The following is a 20702-nucleotide window of genomic DNA, read 5'->3' as shown; positions in this document are numbered from 1 at the left end:
GCTATGTGGACAAAGAATGCTGAGATATGGATCAACACAGTCACCTAAAAACCCTATTCTTTTTTTTTTTTTTTTTTTTTGTGAGGGCATCTCTCATATTTATTGATCAAATGGTTGTTAACAACAATAAAATTCTGTATAGGGGAGTCAATGCTCAATGCACAATCATTATTCCACCCCAAGCCTAATTTTTGTCAGTCTCCAATCTTCTGAGGCATAACAAACAAGTTTTTACATGTAGAACAAATTCTTACATAATGAATAAGTTACATAGTGAACAGTACAAGGGCAGTCATCACAGAAACTTTCGGTTTTGCTCATGCATTATGAACTATAAACAGTCAGTTCAAATAATGAATACTCATTTGGTTTTTATACTTGATTTATATGTGGATACCACATTTCTCTCTTTATTATTATTATTTTTAATAAAATGCTGAAGTGGTAGGTAGATACAAGATAAAGGTAGAAAACATAGTTTAGTGTTGTAAGAGAGCAAATGTAGATGATCAGGTGTGTGCCTGTAGACTATGTGTTAATCCAAGCTAGACCAGGGCAATAAAACATCCACGTATGCAGAAGATTTCTCTCAGAACGGGGGGGTGAGGTTCTAAGCCTCACCTTTGTTGATCCCCAATTTCTCACCTGATGGCCCGCCTGCGACTGTGCCTGTCTTAGGTTGTTCCTCCCTTGAGGAATCTTACCCGTCTCTGGCTAACCAGTCATCTTCCGGGGCCATACAGGGAAATGTGAAGTTGGTAAGTGAGAGAGAAGCCTTATTGTTTGAAAAAGTTAGCTTTTTACTTCTTTGCATATTTATGCCCTGTGGCTTCTATGCCCAGCATTTGTCTTGAGGTATCTTTACCACTTGGAAGAATTATGATACTCGGTAAATTTGATATGAGGCACGAATTCTATTTAAGGGTTGTAATTAGGAAGGAAGAAGAAAAGCTATAGAAGTAGCAGGCGGAAGAAAACATGGGAAGATTGATTATTTCTTTGACATATCTTCTTGTAGAGTAACTTCAGCATGTATAGGTTTTAAGCTACTACTTAAATTGCACACACACATTAACATAATAGGAGTATAGTTACATAACCAAAGCATATCTGTAATTACCAGCCATCTCCAGTGAAACCAAGAAAACCAGTTAGGCACCTTAGGCATTTGTGAAAACTTATCTATGATATGGTGGATATTGTCCAACTGAACTTGAACAGTCTGAGAGAAATCAGACAAATTAAAACAACCCATTCCTGGGGACTGTTCACATGCCATATGTTCTTTTAACAGTAAATAGTTTGTAGTTGTAAGACTTTGGAGCGCTACAATTTGCACTTCTCCAAATTCTTGGTTGAGTTCCAACAGTATAGATCCAGTCAAATTTGTTGTTTTACTGTATGCACAGGCCAGCTTAGATATCTCCTTCCTCATTCCCATGGTAAGTCCAGGAACTGGTGGGATGAGTGCATCTACAGCTGTAGCAGTGCGTGGATCTTTGTTGGGGTTTTTTGATGATCATCTTCTGGCATGAGTCTTCCAGAGAGTGCAGATGTTGGAAGTTCTTTTTCATATCGTATCTTAGTTCATTTTCGGGGTAGCCCAATTAGGCTTTGATCCTCTGTATAAACACAAACAGACCCTTTGCCTACACTTTTATATGCCCTTTATACCCTTGTGTAGAACTCGTTGGAGGTTACCACACAGGAACTGCCCTTTTTTTTTTTTTTTTTTTTGCTATCACTAATCTACACTTACATGACGAATATTATGTTTACTAGGCTCTCCCCTATACCAGGTCCCCCCTATAAACCCCTTTACAGTCACTGTCCATCAGCATAGCAAAATGTTGTAGAATCACTACTTGCCTTCTCTGTGTTGTACAGCCCTCCCTTTTCTCCTACCCCCCCATGTATGTTAATCTTAATACCCCCCTACTTCTCCCCCCCTTATCCCTCCCTACCCACCCATCCTCCCCAGTCCCTTTCCCTTTGGTACCTGTTAGTCCATTCTTGAGTTCTGTGATTCTGCTGCTGTTTTGTTCCTTCAGTTTTTCCTTTGTTCTTATATTCCACAGATAAGTGAAATCATTTGGTATTTCTCTTTCTCCGCTTGGCTTGTTTCACTGAGCATAATACCCTCCAGCTCCATCCATGTTGCTGCAAATGGTTGGATTTGCCCTTTTCTTATGGCTGAGTAGTATTCCATTGTGTATATGTACCACATCTTCTTTATCCATTCATCTATTGATGGACATTTAGGTTGCTTCCAATTCTTGGCTATTGTAAATAGTGCTGCAATAAACATAGGGGTGCATCTGTCTTTCTCAAACTTGATTGCTGCGTTCTTAGGGTAAATTCCTAGGAGTGGAATTCCTGGGTCAAATGGTAAGTCTGTTTTGAGCATTTTGATGTACCTCCATACTGCTTTCCACAATGGTTGAACTAACTTACATTCCCACCAGCAGTGTAGGAGGGTTCCCCTTTCTCCACAGCCTCGCCAACATTTGTTGTTGTTTGTCTTTTGGATGGCAGCCATCCTTACTGGTGTGAGGTGATACCTCATTGTAGTTTTAATTTGCATTTCTCTGATAATTAGCGATGTGGAGCATCTTTTCATGTGTCTGTTGGCCATCTGTATTTCTTTTTTGGAGAACTGTCTGTTCAGTTCCTCTGCCCATTTTTTAATTGGGTTATTTGTTTTTTGTTTGTTGAGGCGTGAGAGCTCCTTATATATTCTGGACGTCAAGCCTTTATCGGATGTGTCATTTTCAAATATATTCTCCCATACTGTAGGGATCCTTCTTGTTCTATTGATGGTGTCTTTTGCTGTACAGAAGCTTTTCAGCTTAATATAGTCCCACTTACTCATTTTTGCTGTTGTTTCCCTTGCCCGGGGAGATATGTTCAAGAAGAGGTCACTCATGTTTATGTCTAAGAGGTTTTCGCCTATGTTTTCTTCCAAGAGTTTAATGGTTTCATGGCTTACATTCAGGTCTTTGATCCATTTTGAGTTTACTTTTGTATATGGGGTTAGACAATGGTCCAGTTTCATTCTCCTACATGTAGCTGTCCAGTTTTGCCAGCACCACCTGTTGAAGAGACTGTCATTTCGCCATTGTATGTCCATGGCTCCTTTATCAAATATTAATTGACCATATATGTCTGGGTTAATGTCTGGATTCTCTAGTCTGTTCCATTGGTCTGTGGCTCTGCTCTTGTGCCAGTACCAAATTGTCTTGATTACTATGGCTTTATAGTAGAGCTTGAAGTTGGGGAGTGAGATCCCCCCTACTTTATTCTTCTTTCTCAGGATTGCTTTGGCTATTCGGGGTCTTTGGTGTTTCCATATGAATTTTTGAATTATTTGTTCCAGTTCATTGAAGAATGTTGCTGGTAGTTTCATAGGGATTGCATCAAATCTGTATATTGCTTTGGGCAGGATGGCCATTTTAACGATATTAATTCTTCCTAGCCACGAGCATGGGATGAGTTTCCATCTGTTAGTGTCCCCTTTAATTTCTCTTAAGAGTGTCTTGTAGTTTTCAGAGTATAAGTCTTTCACTTCTTTGGTTAGGTTTATTCCTAGGTATTTTATTTTTTTTGATGCAATTGTGAATGGAGTTGTTTTCCTGATTTCTCTTTCTGTTGGTTCATTGTTAGTATATAGGAAAGCCACAGATTTCTGTGTGTTGATTTTGTATCCTGCAACTTTGCTGTATTCCGATATCAGTTCTAGTAGTTTTGGGGTGGAGTCTTTAGGGTTTTTTATGTACAGTATCATGTCATCTGCAAATAGTGACAGTTTAACTTCTTCTTTACCAATCTGGATTCCTTGTATTTCTTTATTTTGTCTGATTGCCGTGGCTAGGACCTCCAGTACTATGTTAAATAACAGTGGAGAGAGTGGGCATCCCTGTCTAGTTCCCGATCTCAGAGGAAATGCTTTCAGCTTCTCGCTGTTCAATATAATGTTGGCTGTGGGTTTATCATAGATGGCCTTTATTATGTTGAGGTACTTGCCCTCTATTCCCATTTTGCTGAGAGTTTTTAACATGAATGGATGTTGAACTTTGTCAAATGCTTTTTCAGCATCTATGGAGATGATCATGTGGTTTTTGTCTTTCTTTTTGTTGATGTGGTGGATGATGTTGATGGACTTTCGAATGTTGTACCATCCTTGCATCCCTGGAATGAATCCCACTTGGTCATGGTGTATGATCCTTTTGATGTATTTTTGAATTCGGTTTGCTAATATTTTGTTGAGTATTTTTGCATCTACGTTCATCAGGGATATTGGTCTGTAGTTTTCTTTTTTGGTGGGGTCTTTGCCTGGTTTTGGTATTAGGGTGATGTTAGCTCCATAGAATGAGTTTGGGAGTATCCCCTCCTCCTCTATTTTTTGGAAAACTTTAAAGAGAATGGGTATTATGTCTTCCCTGTATGTCTGATAAAATTCCGAGGTAAATCCATCTGGCCCGGGGGTTTTGTTCTTTGGTAGTTTTTTGATTACCTCTTCAATTTCGTTGCTGGTAATTGGTCTGTTTAGATTTTCTGTTTCTTCCTGGGTCAATCTTGGAAGGTTATATTTTTCTAGGAAGTTGTCCATTTCTCCTAGGTTTCCCAGCTTGTTAGCATATAGGTTTTCATAGTATTCTCCAATAATTCTTTGCATTTCCGTGGGGTCCGTCGTGATTTTTCCTTTCTCGTTTCTGATACTGTTGATTTGTGTTGACTCTCTTTTCTTCTTAATAAGTCTGGCTAGAGGCTTATGTATTTTGTTTATTTTCTCGAAGAACCAGCTCTTGGTTTCATTGATTTTTGCTATTGTTTTATTCTTCTCAATTTTATTTATTTCTTCTCTGATCTTTATTATGTCCCTCCTTCTGCTGACCTTAGGCCTCATCTGTTCTTCTTTTTCCAATTTCGATAATTGTGACATTAGACCATTCATTTGGGATTGCTCTTCCTTTTTTAAATATGCTTGGATTGCTATATACTTTCCTCTTAAGACTGCTTTTGCTGCGTTCCACAGAAGTTGGGGCTTAGTGTTGTTGTTGTCATTTGTTTCCATATATTGCTGGATCTCCATTTTGATTTGGTCATTGATCCATTGATTATTTAGGAGCGTGTTGTTAAGCCTCCATGTGTTTGTGAGCCTCTTTGCTTTCTTTGTACAGTTTATTTCTAGTTTTATGCCTTTGTGGTCTGAAAAGTTGGTTGGTAGGATTTCAATCTTTTGGAATTTTCTGAGGCTCTTTTTGTGGCCTAGTATGTGGTCTATTCTGGAGAATGTTCCATGTGCACTTGAGAAGAATGTATATCCCGCTGCTTTTGGATGTAGAGTTCTATATATGTCTATTAGGTCCATCTGCTCTACTGTGTTGTTCAGTGCTTCCGTGTCCTTACTTATTTTCTGCCCAGTGGATCTATCCTTTGGGGTGAGTGGTGTGTTGAAGTCTCCTAGAATGAATGCATTGCAGTCTATATCCCCCTTTAGTTCTGTTAGTATTTGTTTCACATATGCTGGTCCTCCTGTGTTGGGTGCATATATATTTAGAATGGTTATATCCTCTTGTTTGACTGAGCCCTTTATCATTATGTAGTGTCCTTCTTTATCTCTTGTTACTTTCTTTGTTTTGAAGTCTATTTTGTCTGATATTAGTACTGCAACCCCTGCTTTCTTCTCACTGTTGTTTGCTTGAAATATGTTTTTCCATCCCTTGACTTTTAGTCTGTACATGTCTTTGGGTTTGAGGTGAGTTTCTTGTAAGCAGCATATAGATGGGTCTTGCTTTTTTATCCATTCTGTTACTCTGTGTCTTTTTATTGGTGCATTCAACCCATTAACATTTAGGGTGACTATTGAAAGATATGTACTTATTGCCATTGCAGGTTTTAAATTCGTGGTTACCAAAGGTTCAAGGTTAGCCTCTTTAGTATCTTACTGCCTAACTTAGCTCGCTTATTGAGCTGTTATATACACTGTCTGGAGATTCTTTTCTTCTCTCCCTTCTTGTTCCTCCTCCTTGATTCTTCATATGTTGGGTGTTTTGTGCTGTGCTCCTTCTAGGAGTGCTCCCATCTAGAGCAGTCCATGTAAGATGTTCTGTAGAGGTGGTTTGTGGAAAGCAAATTCCCTCAGCTTTTGTTTGTCTGGGAATTGTTTAATCCCACCGTCATATTTGAATGATAGTCGTGCTGGATACAGTATCCTTGGTTCAAGGCCCTTCTGTTTCATTGTATTAAATATATCATGCCATTCTCTTCTGGCCTGTAGGGTTTCTGTTGAGAAATCTGACGTTAGCCTGATGGGTTTCCCTTTATAGGTGACCTTTTTCTCTCTAGCTGCCTTTAACACTCTTTCCTTGTCCTTGATCTTTGCCATTTTAATTATTATGTGTCTTGGTGTTGCCCTTCTTGGATCCTTTCTGTTGGGAGTTCTGTGTATTTCCGTGGTCTGTTTGATTACTTCCTTTCCCAGTGTGGGGAAGTTTTCATCAATTATTTCTTCTAAGATACTTTCCATCTCTTTTCCTCTCTCTTCTTCTTCTGGGACCCCTATAATACGGATATTGTTCCTTTTAGATTGGTCACACGGTTCTCTTAATATTGTTTCATTCCTGGAGATCCTTTTGTCTCTCTCTATGTCAGCTTCTATGCGTTCCTGTTCTCTGATTTCAATTCCATCAATGGCCTCTTGCATTCTATCCATTCTGCTTATAAACCCTTACAGAGTTTGTTTCATTTCTGCGATCTCCTTTCTGGCATCTGTGATCTCTTTCCAGACTTCATCCCATTTTTCTTGCGTATTTCTCTGCATCTCTGTCAGCATGTTTATGATTCTTATTTTGAATTCTTTGTCAGGAAGACTGGTTAGGTCGGTCTCCTTCTCTGGTGTTGTCTCTGTGATCTTTGTCTGCCTGTAGCTTTGCCTTTTCATGGTGATAGGAATAGTCTGCAGAACTGGGACGAGTGACGGCTGGAAGGACTTCCTTTCTTGTTGGTTTGTGGCCCTCCTCTCCTGGGAGAATAGCGGCCTCTAGTGGCTTGTGCTGCGCAGCTGCGCGCAGACAGGGTTTCTGCTTCCTGCCCGGCTGCTATGGAGTTAATCTCCGCTGTTGCCGTGGGCGTGGCCTGGCTCGGGCAGCTACTCCAAAATGGTGGAGTCGCGTTGGAGCAGGAGCTGCTGGGAGGCTATTTATCTCCGCAAGGGGCCTCCCTGCTCCCTGCAGCCCAGAGGTTAGGGTGCCCAGAGATCCCGGATTCCCTACCTCTGGATTAAGTGACCCGCCCTGCCCCTTTAAGACTTCCAAAAAGCACCTGCCAAAACAAAACAACGACCACAAAAAAAAACAAGAAAAAAAATTTTTTTAATTAAAAAAAAAGGTGGTCGTTCGTTTTTCTTTATTCTCCGGTGCCAGCCTCAGGCCTCTGCTCACCGGTCTTTCTGCCCTGTTTCCCTAGTATTGGGGTCCCTGTCCCTTTAAGACTTCCAAAAAGCGCTCGCCAAAACAAAGCAGCAAAAAAGCAAAAAAAAAGAAAAAAATGGTCGCGCGCTTTTCTTATGTCCTCTGTCGCCCAGCCTCCAGTGCCTGCTCACTGTTCTTGCTGCCCTGTTTTCCCAGTATCGAGGGCCCTGCACTCTGGCCCGAATGGCTGGGGCTGGGTGCTCGGCAGCCCTGGGCTCCGTCTCCCTCCCGCTCTGCCTGCTCTTCTCCCGCCGGGAGCTGGGGGGAGGGGCGTTCGGCTCCCGCGGGGCCGGGGCTTGTATCTTACCCCCTTCGTGAGGCGCTGGGTTCTCTCAGGTGTGGATGTGGTCTGGATATTGTCCTGTGTCCTCTGGTCTTTATTCTAGGAAGGGTTGTCTTTGTTATATTTTCATAGATATATGTTGTTTTGGGAGGAGATTTCCGCTGCTCTACTCACGCTGCCATCTTCCGCCCCTCCTAAAAACCCTATTCTTAAGACAAAACTCCAAAGGAATTATGAATCACCTATATATACATCATGCCTTCTGCTGACCCCTATCCAAAAGGTCTTATAAAATCCCAAACCCTAAACCCTTAAGCTTGCCTCCTCTCAGAGATTGCCCACTCTCCTGAGTGTGTACTGTCTTATCGAATAAACTTTCTTGTTGTGTAAGCCAATTGCACTTGTCACTGAACTGTTTTCTGTGAGACAGATAAGAACTCACCGACCTCCACCTCCAGTGGTAAGTATCTTTGTCACTTTGCTGTTACATTCAGCTTTCTAGTCTTAACACAATCCTTTTTTCCCTCCCTGTTTGATTTCAGACCAGTAGGAAAGTGGAAGTTCTCAGAACATAAACTTACTTCATCTGTTGCTCTGTGGCTCCTCCAAATCCTGGGGTGGTAGGGACTTAGTTCCCATACCATACAGATTCAAGCGGATCCTGGATGCCAGGTGACCCTGGTTTTAGGAGTTAGCAAGGGCTTTGCTCTATGCTGAGCAGCAGTTCAATGAGCTTCCCTTTCCTCCCTCTGCTCTTCCTTGCTCTCTGCTGCCTGCAGGGCTGCTGCCACTCACTACTACTCTCACTTTCATGAATTCCTTCCTTACCTACACTCGCCAGACCTGTTCAAGAATTCTTGAGGGTTCACCTAGTGTGCAGGGAGATACCTCACCAGACACGGCTGCCCGACAACAATTTCTTTAGTTATCTATCAACACCTGACTAAGTCCTCCCACGTGTTCTCACAACTCCATGAAACACTGCTCAGTACCATCCTCATCCTGCCAAGCCCATCAGAAATCTGCTTCCCCCACCCCAGCCATCTCTCCTGGAGTCCTCTGACCTCCTTATTAGGGACTGGGTGCTCTCAGGCTGCTGTCTAGCTGGTGTAGGCCTTTCCATTGCTGACTTCTTGAGAATCCTTTCACCTCTCTCTTGTCTCCTAATGCGGGTCTTCCATCCTACCCTCTTTTTTGTTTTTATTTTGACAAGGCATATTTTCCAGTAGTAGCTTTCTAGAAAGGGTGCTTGGAAGATAATTTTTTTTGGAGACTTTTATGACTGAAAATCTCATTCTCTGCTCACTCTTAATTTGGGCGGTATAGAATTCCAGGTTGAAAATACTTTTCACTGAAGACTTTGGAGGCATTGCTATTATCTTCAGTTTTCAGTGTTGCTATTGAGAAGACTGATGGCATTCTGATGGTTCATTGTTTGTGGGCATCCCCCTCACCCTGGTCTTTACATTTTTAGGATCTCCTTTTTGCTCCAGGTTTCTGAATGTACAGTGATGCGGGCTTTTTACATTCAATGTGAGCATTTGGTCAGCCTTGTACATTTGATGACTGACTGCTTCACTTTGGGGATAGTTTATTTATATTATTTCTTTGATAATACCTTTCCCACTGTTTGCTTTGCTTTTTCTTTGCTTTTTTGGTTTAATTCATACCCCCTCCTGCTTTTGCCCTCCCCCAACACCCCTGGCTTTCCTATTAGTTAAAAATGAGACCCCACGGTTTTAACCTCAAATTTTCTTATTCATTTTTTCCTACTGTCTTTTTATTTATCTTTTCTTTTCTCCCTCTGGGAGATTTCCTTAACAGCATTGTCTTTGAACACTTCTGGGCTTTTTTTTGCTGTCCTATTTTTAATTTCCAAGAGCTTGAACTTTTTCTCTGATCACTCTTTAGAAAATAAAACTCTGTTCTTGTTTCACTGATGCAATATTTTCTCCTACTTCTCTGAGTATATTGAGGGGTTTTGTTTTGTTTTAGTTTGCTTACTTTTTATTCTGTTTCCTGCATTGTTTCTGTTTCCCCAGGTTCCTTTTTATTTCGATTTTTTTAAAAATTAAGGTATCATTGGTATACAATCTTATGAAGGTTTCACATGAGCAACATTTTGGTTTCAAGATTCACCCATATTATCAAGTCCCCACCCCCACCCCATTGCAGTCACTGTCCATCAGCGTAGCAGGATGCTGTAGAGTCTTTTCCGTGCTGTACTGCCTCCTGTGACCTACCTATATTGTGAGGGTTAATTATAATGCCCCTTAATTCCCTTCTCCCTCCCTTTCCCCACCCCCACCCCCTTCCCTTTGGTAACTGCTAGTCCCTTCTTGGAGTCTGTGAGTCTGCTGCTGTTTTGTTCCTTCAGTTTTGCTTTGTTGTTATGTTCCACAAATGAGGGAAATCATTTGGTACTTGTCTTTCTCCACCTGGCTTATTTCACTGAACATAATACCCTCCAGCTCCATCCATGTTGTTGCAAATGGTAGGATTTGTTTTCTTCTTATGGCTGAATAATATTCCACTGTGTATATGTACCACATCTTCTTCATCCATTCATCTACTGATGGACACTTAGGTAGCCTCCATATCTTGGCTATTGAAATAGTGCTGCGATAAACATAGGGGTGCATATGTCTTTTCGAATCAGGGATCTTGTTATTCTTCAGGTAAATTCCTAGGAGTAGAATTACTGGGTCAAGTGGTACTTCATTTTTAGTTTTCTGAGAAGCCTTCCCAGGTCCCTTTTTGTTATTTGTTTTAGTCTCTTTCTTTTGTGTTTGATGCTTTGTGCTAAGGTCTGGTGATCACTGGTTGTTCGCTCATATTTAAGAGTGAAGCAGTAAGAATGTGACTAGAAACTATGCATGAGTGAGGCTTTTATAGCAACTGACTTTTTTTCCATGGGAAACCCCAAATCTCAGCATCTGTAAGTCTCCTCTCGGGCAGTTTGTTCTCTCCATTGGAAAGAGATTCCTTTGGAGTGAGGGCAGAAAGGAATAAACAGCTTCTGCTTATCAAAGCAAAACGGCCTCAGACTTGAGGTCTCCCCATCCAGGGAGGCATCAAGACCCTCAGAGAAAAATAGCTGGGAAGGCCAGGGGTCCACAGACAGTACTGCAAAGGCTCCTGTTTGGCAAGAGAAGTTACAGAGCAGCAGAGAGCTGCTGGATCTGATTAAAGGCAGGGATTGTGGCTATCTGAGCAGAAACCTGAGCCGACGGAGGACCGTAAACCAGAGGGCTGTTCACTCCCATTACACTATGCTCTGGTGTATAGGCCTCATAACCTGGTAACATTTCATGGCGACTTACCTCTGGCAGGTCTGATTTCTTCTGTTTTTGCCTCCCTAGTAGTCTTCAGAGTGGACGTTCAAATTGAGAAATCAGGTTAAACTATAGGAAATAAAGAAAATTGTAGTTTGTGGACTGGGATTCATAGCTGGTATGTGTACATTTGCATATGCATTAATGCCAAATGTACCAAATAATAATGACAGAAAATAAATTCCTAGCCTCCAAATGAAGGAGTTCTGGATAGGCTTCTGTAGGCTCTCTGGCTACCCTTGCCTCTACACTGTAAGTCCAGCCTTCATCCATCACAGAAGAGGGGCTGAAGAATGATTCTATTCGGCCCCATCCCACCTGTACATCCTCAGGGCATCGCCAACCCCCCAGGGGGAAAGTCAAATAAATGCAGCTGAAACTGCTGACATTTCTGGAGAAAATGTCAGTCCTTCAGTTTAGGAATCACACCTGTGTGTGCCACATGCATACACACATGGACTGGGTTCTTAACTCAAGTAATCAGGGGAGAGACGGAGGAACAAGGCCACCCAGCCCAATTCCTGTGCAGGGATATCCAGGCAGAGCCCTGATGCCTCCAGAGATATAATCACAGTCCCATCAGGTGTCTGGGAGGCCTGCCTTGCTTCTTACAATCTGATAGTTCCAAGGCAGGGTGAAGAGGAGAGACTGTGTCAGGGTCTGGAGGTGGACATGAGGGTGGTGTAGAGACAGGACTCCCTCTGGGCACTGGTGAGAAGCAGTCTTCCATCCTTCTCCACCTCCCCGAGAGCTCTGGCACTGAGGCAATGTGTCCCCCTATTTTCAGCAGTTCTGCTAAGCTGCATCTTGGAGAAGCAAAAGACAAATCCCCAGAGGTTTGCATGTTTGATTCACACCTAACATGGCAGCGGTCTGCTGCCAGGGGAAATACTACTGTGTGGATTTCCAGACACAGCCAGAGCCTGAGCCTTATAGCTGTTTGGCCTGTTTTGTTGTTTAGGCCTTGGAGAAAAGTGTGAATGATGCAACGCCAACCTTCCTTGCTAGGAATGACTCAGGGACTGGCACTTGGGGAAAACCGAAATCTGGCTCAGAAGAGGGCACTTAGCAAGCAGTGGCGGCAACCTCTTCCTCATACCCACAGGTGAGAGGCTGCTCTCTTAACAGATGCATGCAGATTGCATTCTAATGACTCTCTGGGTTTATTTCAAAGGGCCTTAACCAGGCAGCCTCATTAAAATCGCATGACAGCCCTGTGAAATACACAAAAGATTCTATGCACTGTATGTCAAAGAGAGAAACTGAGTCCTAAATGGCTGACTGGGTGGCCCATGAAAACCTGGGACAGAAATGCCCAGAAATCCGTATTTGTTTTCATTGCCTATCTCTTTCTCTTTCCATCTTCTTGGACTAAATTGCCCATTTTACAGCTCTCTATTATTATGAGATCACTAAGTATGCACATGTAATCTGATGAATAAAAACTGAGAAGAAAAAATTCAGTGCACAGTACGAATGTCTAGGGAATGATCTTTCTCATCAAGGAGCAATCTTTTAACTTTATGATTCCCCTGGGGAGTCCATTCATTGTGAACCTCTCTGGTACATTTATATATTGGCTTATGGATCTTTGCCTGTCCAGAAAAGTAGGGAAGGCAGGGGCAATGAAATTTTAAGCAGAAGTACCCTGTTGCCAATGAGCGCTGAAGAGCAGTTGGTGGTTAATAACGATTTCTGAAGTGATGGTGTAAACCAATGAGTTCACAACTTCCTCGAGTTATGATGGGGTTATGTCCTCAGAAATCCATTGTAACTTGATTATATTGTAAATCAAAAGTACATTGCATACACCTAGCCTACCAAACATCATGGCTTAGATTATCTGCCTTATACATGCTCAGAACACTTGACACTAGCCTACAATTGGGCAAAATCATTTAACATGAAGCCTGTTTCTCATGTAATTGATTGAATACTATACTGAAAGTGGAAAACAGAATAGTTGTTGGTGTGTCGATTGTTTTCCCCCCGGGGCGGCATGTCTGGCTGGGAGCTGTGGCTCGCTGCCCTGCCCAGCATCACAGGAGGGCATTGTAGGACATATGGCTGGCTCAGGAGAAGGTCCAAATGCAAACTTGGATGTGCAGTTCCCACTGAATGCGAATCATTTTCACACCATCGTACAGCTGAAAAATCATCAAGTCTAACCATTGTTAAGTCAGGGACTGTCTGTAAATAGAACTGATTCACAAAACTGCACTTCACAAGCAGCTTTGGGGCCATATGTGTCTTGTGAGAGTGAGCCCTGCCTATAGCAGTGTAAACCCTGTAGTGTTGAACCCCAGAGGGGCTTTATGGAGGCCTGGTTGTCTAAGGCTCAGTGGGGAGCAGGGGTCTTCTGCCTTGACAAGAAGGAACCAGAGATCCCTGCCAAATGGTCTCATAGAGCTTTGCTACCTGGGAGGCTGGGACAGCTGCAGTTCTGAGATATCAAGAGGGAGGCAGGTGATTGCTAGGTAAGGAGCTTATAGAATCTTTGGCCCTAAATTCAGATGGATTTTACCACCCCCTCCCCTCACGTATCACGGCTGGGATTCAGGAGAGGGGATCAGTTCTGTTGTGGAAAATTTGAACTTCACCCTCCTTGGGAGGCAGCATGTGCACCCTAGGGCATAACAAACCTGTGTCCACATATGGACTTAGCCCCTTCCTAGACAAGATCCCTAACTTCTCCAAGCCTTACATCCTGCATCTGAAGATGGAGAGAGTAACTATCTTGCAAAGAGGTAGTGAGCCTTAGAGGTAATGACTATGAAGGATTTTCATATAATAGGCATTGAAACTTAGTAGCTATTATTTTTATTGGAAGAGAGGCTGAAATCCCATGGGGGAAAGAGAAAGGCTTTCAGCTCAGTCCAACTGGGTTGTGGGAGGGACTTCAACAAAGAGTAGATGGATAGTCGGCACCCTCCACACACCCTTCCCTGCCTGGTTATAAGCTTAGGTCTGCACATTCAGCCTGACTGGGACCAGCGCCGGAAGTTGCCTGTGTCTGCCCAGCACAGCTGGGAATTTTGCATCAGAAGCAGTAGGGCACCAGTTAGGTGCACCCATCTGGGATGCTGAGTCAGAAGCTGGTTATGCAAAGAAATGGGGTGATGGGGATCCACTTTGGGGTTAGTGTGGCGGCAGCATCCGGTTCCCAGGGCAGCAGAGCTGGCAGAGGCGTCTGGGGAGTTCCAGGGTCGGTTGCAGGGCAGGCTGGGGCATCAAGCCTTTAGCCCTGGCACCTGCTGGGTCCTCATTAGAGTGGTTTTGTGGAGGGATTTTTCATTGCTGAACCTCCCTTTGTTCTTATCTGTCTTTAAAACTTCCTGAAAATTCTGTGGGTTACTCCAAACTCCCTTCAATAATTTTTTTTTCTTTAAGTTAGAGGAAGTCCATTTCTGTCCTTAGCAATGTGAACTTGACTAGAACACCTTTCCAAACCACCTTACTTGAAACAGTTCCCCTTTCACTATTTCCTTTGTAGCATTAACCTCTGTGGGCAATTACTTTACCGATTGGATATTAGTTCCTTATCTTTCTTCCTTCCCTGAAAGTAAGCTGCCTTAGAAGCCTCAGCTTCCCATTAGTAAGGCAGGGATAATAACCATTCCTGTATACAGTTGTTGTGAGAATTAAATGAAGTCATACATGTGACAGGTGCCTGGCGTGTGTTTTACGTGAATGAAGGAGCTTAGGAGAAATTCAAATGAGAATAACAGTTGCTTTTTCAGAATTCATGATCTTTGTCCCATCACCTGAACCTTCACACTCCTTTCTCTAGGGTCAGGTTGAAAGTTTACCAGATTGGAATTTGGGGTCTGCTGGGTCACAGAACTAAGGGTCCAGTTTTCAAGCTGACCCTCCACTTCAGAAGCATTTTACGCTGCCCACATTCTGTTACATACGCATTCCCAACCTAAGCACTCAGAGCCTGGGAAGTCAAGCTGATCTGAAACTACTGAGTCATGGAGACCCCCTACTCAGGCCTCTCACTGCCCTTCCCCAGCCTTCCTGAGACAGTGGAATGCCGCTGCTTCCAGGAAGGGCTGCTCCTTTCCGGGAGCCCCAGGCCTTGGAGGATTCAGTAACATCAGGGCACAACATCTCCCCGGATGGGGTTGGGCCGGGCAGTCAACCAAAACAGCACATTCCTGGATGACTGCTTTTCTCTTGAATCAATGTTGCTTTTTCCATGGCCTCGGCTCTTCCGGTGCAGAGGGCTGGGGGCCACATGAGCCAACTGTTTCTGTGTATCTCGTTAGTTAACTGATGGTGCAACCAAGCCTGGGGCAGTGATCCAGACACTTGCTGCTCTATTTTAAGATTCCCAGTTCTGTCTGCTTCCCAGCAGTTGTCACTTGGTCAGGAAAGGGAAAGCGGGGGCGGGAGAAACGAGGCCCAAGGCAAGGCACCCATGCCTTTGTGCTCATTGCTTCCAGCTGGGTGGAAATTCCCATGGTTCAATGCAGCAAAGCACCGCCCCCAGCCCCCAAAACGGGGTGTCTCAGGATTCTTCACTGGCTGTGGTCAGGGCAAAGTCATGCTCATTTTAATAACAAAAATGAGGACAGCACCACATTATTTGTATGAATCTTAGACTTCTCAGAGCACATTCACAAACTTTCCCCTTACTGGTTGGGTAAGACAGACATTATTACGCCCTGTTTGCAAATGAGAGAACTGAAGCACAGAGAGGTGGTGATTTGCCCATGGTAACCCAGCTGGCTAGTCATAAATTCAGTCACAGAGACTAGATCTCCTGAGTTTTAAACTAGGTTCCAACATTCAGAAAATAGCTATTAGTATCTTTCTCCCTTACCAGGGTGACTTTCCTGTGCTTGTGAGCATCTGTGTGGTGGAGAACGAAGCAGCAGGGACTGGGGTATGTAACTTCCTGTTCCTATGGCTTATTGCTTCTCCAGTTCAGCCTCACAGGAGGGACATTCACTCATACAAATAAACAGTTACTGAGTGCCTCTTCTGTGCAGCTACATGGTTTTGCTGGTTCACAGCTTATGGAAAAGAAAGTTGCTAAACACAAAATTACAATAAAATGTAGTAAAGCGCTATTTTGTTGGCAAATACAGAATGTTATGGGAACAGAACACAGAGGAAGGATAATTCACTTTGTCAGGAGCAATGAGGAAATGATCACAGATAAAGTGACCTTCCCCCCTAACTGTTAATTGTGAAAATTTTCAAGCATACAAAGAGCTGAAAGATGATTACAACCACCACCTTGCTTCAGCCATTGTTAGCATTTGCTGTATTATCTTTCATTCTCTTGAAGTACAGATAGGTAGATATAGATACATAGATATATACACTTTTATGTAGGCATATAACTGAATCATTGGAAAATAAGTGAGAGATATCATGACATCCATTCCTAAACATTTCAACATGCATCTTCTACAAGATTTGGAGAGATGCATTTTGAGTTGGGTCTTGTCAGATAATAGGAGTTATCAGACAAAAGAGGAATGTCATTCCAGATAATGCATTCAATGCATGCAAAAGCAAATGAGTGTATTTGGGGGAAACATGGAGTATTTGGGGGAAAGGTTGTTGGCTAAGCTGAAGGGGGTGGGAAGCAGGTAGAAGAGGGATGGAGCAAATGGCTGGAACCAGATTGTGGAGGAAGTGGAATGTCCTGATAAGGAGTGTCAGTAAGAACCCACGTAAATGGGAGATACTGGAGGTTTTGAAACAGGGAGATGCCAGGCTCTGATTTATCTTGATCTGGCAGCAGAATATGTGGGATGGGTAGGATGGAGAAGATGGGTTAGGATATGAGATGGTGGGGACAATGGTCATGAAGATGGTATCAAAGTAGGTGGGGGGAGGAGATTCCAGAGATCAGATTAGATAGGACTTGGAGACTGGCTGGCATTAGGAGGGATGGATATAAGAGATCATTGATGGTAAGACTTCCTTCAAAAGCAACTGAATAGATGCTTTACTGCCATTGATTAATGTCATTAACCTAGTCACATGTGGTGGTGTGTGCATGATACTGAATTAGCATTGGGTAAGTTAAGTATGAAGACAACTAATGTGCAGTTGGAAATTCAGGCCTTGAACTCTAGAAGGGGCCATGGAGATAAGTTCTGGGGTCATCAGCATACTGACAGTGGTTGAAGCAGTAACTTACTCCGGTAGAGGCTATAGTCTGAGAAGAGAGGTGAGTCAAGGCCACAGGCCTGGGCAGCACCTGTATCAAATAGACAGACATACAGATCGAGGCCAAGAGGAGCAGCCGCAGAGGTACGAGGTGAGCCAGAGTGCGGCCAGCCAACCCCTTCATGCCCAGAGGTTTGCAGGGAGTGTTAAATGGGCTCTGAAGTGGGATATTCCAAACTCCAGGCTAGCACTTGGCAGTTGCCAGATGAGCAGAAGTACTGTTCTCAGAGTGGAAGGTGTTCTAGATGACGAGTGTGGCCCCGGGGTCACAAGCTGCTGGACGACAGGGCTGTGCTCTCCAAACTGCACTACGGAAGCTGAAGTTCCTTTTCCGGTGCTCCCTATACCTCCTTCCAAGACATGGAGACCAGGTTGAACTGTTAGAGAAGGTAAACTTTCATCTCTAAAATCCTCCAGAGCTAGAGATGCGAGTGTTTTGGAGCCCAGGGCAGGGAACAACTTCCTGCCACTCTGGAGGGGGCACAGGGCAGCCTGCAGAGTGAGTGGCTAACTGCAGGGACCCAGCATCAAATCATGGCTCTGCCCTCTGTCCCCTCCTTCACTAACCTCTCCATGCCTTAGTTTTGCTATCTGTGACACGGCAACAGTAAGACTACCTTCTCCAGAGATGTGTGAGGATGAAATGAGATGAGAAGTCATCATAGAGCACAGAAAGTGCTCACTAACGTTAGTGACTGTCACTGCCATCACCGCAGCCAGTGTTCAGCAAGCACGGGGTTCAGAAGGCCTGAGGATTCGGATTCAGCAGGCTGCCCTGTGGCCACGCTGGGAGCAAAACAGCTAGACAGCTGGTGGGGAGGGAGTGGCTCCCCCTGGCTCAGTCACATAGCTCGCCTCGTGTCCCCCGTGCTCAGATGCGTGGTGCCCATTAGAAGAGCTCATTTCTTTCTCTGCAAAACATCGCACCCCCCTGCTGTGCTCTTCCTTCTGTCCACCTGGGCCTGTTTCTAGGACAGCTGCTGTGTCAGGGCTGATGGCCTGGGAGCTTGTGAAAGGACCACCTGTTCCCATCGCTCCCCCTGCCCTCCTCCCTCCCCACAACTCCGCCAGCCCCAGCCTCCAGCTGCTCACACATCAGACCACGTTTCTCCCTCTGCTCAGGTGTTGCGGGGACAGTGTGAGAAGCACGTTTCCTTACAACTTGGGGTGCTCACAGCTAGCACTGCTGCTTTGTCAAGCCTTCCCTGCTGTCTTAGAAACTCGCCTTTCCTCTGAGACCCTGCATCTGTCCTCCCCACCCCCACGGTCTCTATGTGGGGGTCCGTGGAAAGGAAGGGGACAGGGCCGCAGGGAGGGCATGTCCCTGACTCCCAGGAGGTGGCAAAAGCTACTCCAGTCGCTGCAACCTAAGATATCTGCACGTGCATGTGATGTTCACATGACGGGCTTGATATTCCAGCAGCCCTTATGTCTCATCTGTGGCCTCTGCAAGCACCTAGAAATCCCTAACTAGGGCAGTGTGGAGAAATGGCCTGAAGTGGCAGCCGGAGTGCGGTGGGAGAGCTACTCAGGGGCATGAGGATGGGGTGCTGAGTAGCCCTGGGTTGGACCTGCTAGCAGAACTGGGTTCCAATCGTGGCACTTCCGTTCACTGGGAGTGTCACGGTGGGTAGGTTACTTAGCCCTGGCTGCGCAGTTCCCTGTCTGTGCTGGTGTCTGCAGGGCACTGAGCTCAGTGTTGGGTCACGGCAGGCCCCCCAATGGCAGTTTCTCTTCCTCCTAGACAGGGTCCAGAGCGGGGTCAGGTGTTAGGCAGCTGCCACCAGCTGAAATCTGTTCCTCTCATCAAACGCAGAGCTCCCGTGTGGACCACAGCTTTTGCCTAGCACATGCCTCTCTGGAATACCTAGGAGAGGGGGCAAAGGGGATGAGGTGTGCTGGGGGCTCCCCTTACCTAGTGGTAGGACGAGGTAGCTTGGGTTCTGTGTGTGTTTGCGCCCTGTCCCACTTGAACTGGAACCACTGATGTCCAGCAGACCCTTCCCTTTGACTTTGGGCCAGTTTGCTTGCACGGGGGCACTCCACAAGCCACGGTGGGGCATGTGCAGGAGGTGCAGAGTAAGTTGCACTGCATCATCCAGCCCGTCTGTGACCATTTCCAGCAAATAGTCTGGTTGTAGTTCAGCCAAGAATGTTTGTAACCCCAAAGACCCTGGGGAGGCCGGTGCAGCAGTGACTCTCTGGAGACGCGCACCGTGTCTGCAATGGGATGAGTTCCTGCAGTCCTCATCTACTGTTTAGTGAGCACCTGTCCTATGCCAGACACTGGGTGCAGCCTCAAGATTCGGGGTTCGAGGCCTCCCTGAGGCCATTGTAGACCTGCCCGAGAGTCCCCAACTCTCAAAGGTGGCCTTCCAACAGAGGAGAGCACACGGAGCATCTCTGGGACCAGGGACAGTCTGATGGGCCGAGGTTCCCTGAGAAATGAGGGTGGTGGGCTGTGACTTAAATGCTACTTGCTGTGGTTCCCTCTGTGAGGGTCTTTGAGTCCCCTGCCTTACGCACACATGCACTCAATTTGAGAGCAAAACAGTGCTTCCTCTCCACTCTTCTGTGTCGGTGTTCCCGCTTGCACAGCAATTGGGCTATCTGCAGAGTCTTCCCAGAGGGCAGCGTGCCCTCCCCTCACCCACAGCATTACATGTCAGCACTGCTGGCTGTCCTGGTTGGAGAACATGGTAGAGGGGGCGAGTCATCAGAATCCTGCCTCTGCTCCCCAGCGAGGGGGTGGCATTGATTAGACTCCCCCAGGGCTTGTTTGCTGCCTGGAGAGAGGCACGGTTCAGCATCCAGTACCTGCCTGAACTTCCAGTTCTAGAATCCCAAAGTGCTCACTCCTCAGCCTGGAAAGGAGCAGGAAACAGCAGCTGTGAACATTGCCCTCCAGTCTTCACCTTTCCCCTCCCATCTTTCATTCTAAGTGGCTTCTCAGGGCCGTGGAAAATTATGAAGCAAGGAAAACTGAGGTTTTGACAGACTTCATTTCTAAGTCTCACTGAGTGGAAGTGAAATGCTCTCAGACAAGTGACACTCGTGACAAAAGTGATGAAGGGGATGGGGGGGGGAGGGTGAGAAAGAGGAAGACACGTAGAAACCCAGGGTTCTGAGACAATTCTATTTGGGAATTGGCAGTATGAGTCTGCGATGGGGTTCATTTATGGCCATTGATTTAGTTGGTCATTTAGGAACTTCATCGATGTGATGGCAGGCACATTTGCTAGTGATGGCAGAGGGAGTGGGGACCAGCATGGGGGAGGCAGAGGACAGGCACTCTGAGGGGAGGACACGGGGCACTGGCAGTCAGGGAAAGTTCAGGAGCCCGAGGCCAGGGCGTGGGCTAAAGCAGCCCATCGCTGCCAGACAGGCAAGCCCACGTGGGTGCGTCAGACCACAGAACAG

At 45.1% G+C, this 20702-nt stretch overlaps 1 long non-coding RNA gene across 1 annotated transcript in view; it reads right to left on the bottom strand.

Annotated features, from left to right (window-relative positions):
- The window catches only part of LOC118926092 (uncharacterized), a 54332-nt gene that overhangs the window by 23384 nt on the left and 10246 nt on the right, over positions 1-20702 (bottom strand). The window contains exon 2 of the long non-coding RNA XR_005030327.2: positions 11079-11159. This is a non-coding gene — a long non-coding RNA (uncharacterized LOC118926092). The remainder of the gene's footprint in view (positions 1-11078; positions 11160-20702) is intronic.

The sequence above is a fragment of the Manis pentadactyla genome, chromosome 9 (genome assembly GCF_030020395.1).
Source record: "Manis pentadactyla isolate mManPen7 chromosome 9, mManPen7.hap1, whole genome shotgun sequence".
NCBI lineage: Eukaryota > Metazoa > Chordata > Mammalia > Pholidota > Manidae > Manis > Manis pentadactyla.
Note: the sequence above shows the minus strand (reverse complement) of the source record. Positions and strands in the feature narration are given on the sequence as shown.